Below are 4,876 nucleotides of genomic sequence, written 5' to 3' on the forward strand. Positions count from 1 at the left end.
TTTGGAGACTGATGTTCGCATTAAAAAAAGAAAGAGAGGTCCTCGTGTTTCTGGAGCTCACAAGTTTGCAAGCCTGTGGCAAAACAATTATATAGCAGTGCATGTCAGCTGGTGCTTTCCTCTAAATATTGGCAGGCAACAGACTTGGACCAGAAAAGCACTTGTAAGGGCAGTCCTGTTTCTTCTACCCTTTATATCATGCATTTAGTGTCAGTGCATGCAACAAAGAACTAGTCCTTTTGTGTGCTGTTTTTTTTTTAATACTATTAACATGCATTTGCCCATGGCACTCAGTACTATGAGCTAACGTACATTTCTCTCCAACAGGAACTGTTTGAACAGGCTGTTTCCTGGAATTGTACTGTAAACCTTCTAACACTCCATCCTCCTTTCAGATGCATCCTGCTGAATCTTTCTCCTAATTCCACTCGACATTTTGTACGTTGTAAGTGGAGCAAACACTCCTGGAAGCTCTGAGTGCTAATCATCTCCTCTAAGCAGGATGTTTTAATTAAAGTTTAATTAAAATTCCAGACAACAAGGTGAATGATATTATGCAGTGTTTTGCACACAGCAGAAACATGATTGGTGCTAAAAAGTGTCTTACCAAGGTGAAACAGAAATTTTTCAGATAGGATTATATAACACCATTTTTCATCAGATGATATATTTTTATCAGATAAAAGGAATCACATTTGCTGAATACAACTTCATGCCGTTTTATGTGTAGTGTCTGTAACCTTTTAGAATTAAAATCATTTAGTGATGTTTATTGTTATTCAGATGAAACTTGGCCAATTTGGATTTTACATGAAACGACATAAACCTGAAAAAGTGTATTATTCTAAAATGTAAAATTGTTAAGACATTGGAACATGTAGTCGACATGGTTACGGACACTACAGATCTTTTGCTCTGTAAGCTTTTACCAAAAAACATCTCTTTTTAATTTAAGCCCTAATTTTTATAGGTCATATGCTTCTAGACGCTTATGCAATTTAAGTATCAATACTCAAAGAAATGTGAATGATTTGCATTTAAAATTTTTATTGTTTGAAGTGAGACAGTATAATACTAAAAATGGTAATTTGTGGGGCAACATATAAAAATCATCTCTCCGAAACAGCTTCATTTAGCAACTTGAAATTTTTAGGGATGCAAGATTGGTCACTTCCATGTTGCATGAACTTCAGAAGTAGATACTTTGGCACACACATTTTCTGTATTATATTTATAGCATAAAAAATAAATAAATAAAAGAGAGCAAGTTGCAGCTGAGAGCAAGTTGCAGCTTTCTGTATTTTTGCCTTTTATGTCGCTGTCAAACGCATGAGAAGAATGTGACAGATTTGGATTTATGTCTGTTTTTATTGAATGGAAAAGAATGTGCAGTACATTTAGGGTACTACCTGAAAACAACAAAATAAATAAGTGAGCATGGCATTCTGGGATAGACAGAAAAAAAAAAAACATGCTGGCATTTTATAAAAGCATCGCGTCACAGAACAGTTATGTAATGTTTTCCCTTTTGTGACATTAACACAGATAAATTAAATATTAAGAGTTATGAAAGCAGTGACTGCATTCTTTTTGCCGCTAATACAGGATATGCCTGGGTTTCTGTCTGTTCGTTGTAACGCCAGTGTTTGAATAGCGCTGGATTGAGATGTCAGTCAGAGAGACACTTACTATGTGTTAACAATAGACAAGGACTCTCAGTGCATGAGTCACTCTTAGTGAAACACGCTCTCACTGACAGCATAACACTCTGAGGAGATGCAGGCCGATCATCACCTCACACCAGGTTGTTGTTTTTTTTCCACCAGTCACACTGATTTAACATGAACCCTCAAGCATTTTAAACCTAAAGCCGCTACAGCTGCACTAATATATAGTATAATATGTGCTATTACACCTGACGAGATACAGCACTAGAGGAACCACGTGATCTCTTTAACCTGGTTAATATACAAAGCTGTGTGGATTTGAAGTGTGTTGGACAGGAAAGGGGGCAATGCATTTGCTTTGGACAATCACTCATGTCCTGTAACAGCTTTATTTCCTGATCACTGGATTGAGAAAAAGAACTGTAAACCCATTTGTAATAATTTTTTATATTTTTTTTATTATGAGAGAATATATTTTATCTAAGATATTATAAGATATACTGTATAATATAAGATGATTATAATAATGATATATGTATACTGGGTATATAAAGGTTTATTTCTCTAGTCAGTTTACCAGTATACACAAATCAGCCATAACATTATGACCACCCACCTAATATTGAGTAGGTCCCCACTTTTGCTACCGTAACGGTGATACACTGTTCACCATTTTATCACAACCAGCCTTAACTTTTTCATCAGTTTGATCTAGTGCAGCTCTTCTATTGGATCGGACTTCACGGGCCAGCCGTCACTCCCCATGTGCATCAGTGAGCCTTGGTCACCCATGACCCTGTTCACCGGTTTTCCTTCCCTGAATCACTTTTGGTATGTCCTGACCACTGCAGACTGGGAACTTCCCACAAGACATGCAGTGTTGGTCTTGCTCTGATCCAGTTCTCTAGCCATCACAATGTGGCCCTTGTCAAAGTCACTCAAATCCTTAGGCTTGCCCATTTTTTCTGCTTCCAACACATTTACAATCAACTACAGGAAAAAAGGTTCCCTTTCTGCCTAATTCTCTATATCCCACCCACTTTCAGCCAGCATTGTAACAGGATATTGAAAATGTTGCTATTGTAAGAAGGGTCAAGTTGGGTCCCAGGCTGCAGTGGTCAGGACATACCGAAAGTGATCCAAGGAAGGAAAACCGGTGAACTGGCGACAGGGTCATGGGTGTCCATGATTTACTGATGCACATGGGGGTGAAGGCTGGCCCGTGTAGTCCGATCCAATAGAAGACCTACTGTAGCTCTGTCTGCATTGTCTCCTTCGCCGTTTCTTTTAATCAACGTCTTTAAACAGGGCATTTGGGAAAATAATTATACTTTATGGTCCTCATATAAGAATCACACAAAAATATATAGAGAATGTAGTTGGGAAAAAAATGTCCCAAATGGTTAAGCATTACTGGGCTTTACTCACAGCTCAGGGCTGCAGGTTAGAGCCAACGCTCTATAAACTGTTGTCTGAGCCTTGTTTTGTTTTATTCCCGTGCGATTTTTCTAGCTTCTCTTGATCCACCCACATCCAAAGGCGGACTGCCTTCCCTAAACTTCCCCTTCAAGTCCCATGTCTGTATCGTTCCCATCACTAGGCTGCTGTTGCAATGATGAGAACATACTTTTGAATTATGAATTAAATAATTGGCTGTAGTTTGGTATTTGTGCTACTATACAGTATATTCACATTGTTAACATTATTGACTGATATACATGTACATCATTAGACTTTTATAATATGTTTTAAATGAACAGGTTTGCAGTTCTTTTCTCAGTACATGTGAACGAGTCAGGTCTTGTCTGTGAAATGCACGATATTTACATTTTATATTCATTGTTTCGCCTTGAGGTTAGAAATGCTGGCATATTCCGCTAGCAGCTACAGTTAATGATATGATGTAGTATTAAACATAAGGACTAACACAGAGCCTGGAAATAATACATAGCAATAATACTGAACCCCAAAAAGGACACGGGAATACGAGAACAAATCCATACATTACTGTAAAAAAGTCTTGCGCAACAACTCATTTCTTCATATTAAATTCAATTCAATTATGTAGATTAAATGAAAGAAATGGGAACAAAAGTTTTACTCATCTTCTATACCGCTTATCTTGTATACAGGGTTGTGGTCCAAGACAGGGCAATCCATCGCAGATCATTCATAGACTATGGGCAATTTGGGAACAGCCTAATCTGTATGTCTGTGGACTGTGGGAGGAAACCGGAGTTACCGGAGGAAACCCACCAAGCACGGGGAGAACATGCAAACTCCATGCACACAGACCAGAGGCAGGAATCGAACCCGCACCCTGAAGGTGCAAGGCCACAGAGCGAACCACTAAACCACCATTTAAAAATTGGTTGTTTATGTAACAAAGTCAGCAGCAGCCTCATTTCCCCTCTCATCCATTCCAACCACTGAGCATTCAGTATAACCAGTAAACAAATCACAGGGTTGATCATCTATCATTATCTGCACATTTTTCAGTCTGGTTCATACCTTAAGTTAGATGTTTTTATGCTTGAATGATTAATACGTCACTATGTGGCTCAACAAACAAAAACTTTGCTCTGAAACTGCTAGAAAAAGGGACTAGACTGAAAATGAGAGACAAAAAAGTCTGGCTCTACAGGAGCAAAACACTCATATAAAGAAATAAAGGGGATCAAGACTTTTGCACAGTGCTGTATATAAGTCACTGTTTTTTGTATGTATGTTTTCCTCCCACATCCCTTTGGAAATGTGCAATAACAACTGTTAAAAGTAAAAAAAAAAAAAAAAAAAAGCCACCATGTAGACATAAGTAGACATAAATACAGAATAATAATCCTCACAGGCAAAATGCATAATGTTAACAATTGTCAAGTTTCTCGACTATTCCTTTTGTATTAAAACAAACACAGACAAAAAAAACAACAACATTCTTTCCTCCAGATCATATGGCATTGTTAGTTGGCACATTATGTCATAGTGGCAGTGAGGGATGCAAATCTCAGGACGCCACCGAAGCTGCATGACATCGCTCACTGTCTGATCTCACACAGCAATGCTGAGTCCTGGTGAAATCATTCCTGTGTGTCATCATAAAGACGTGTGTGTTTCGCTGTGCACAATTAACCCCTTTCTCCTTAACTAACCTCTGTGATCTCTTATCATTACTCATAATGCTTTATCATGCTCCTGCCTTAACACTACCT

This window comes from Clarias gariepinus, chromosome 18 (assembly GCF_024256425.1).
Source record: "Clarias gariepinus isolate MV-2021 ecotype Netherlands chromosome 18, CGAR_prim_01v2, whole genome shotgun sequence".
Taxonomy (NCBI): Eukaryota; Metazoa; Chordata; class Actinopteri; order Siluriformes; family Clariidae; genus Clarias; species Clarias gariepinus.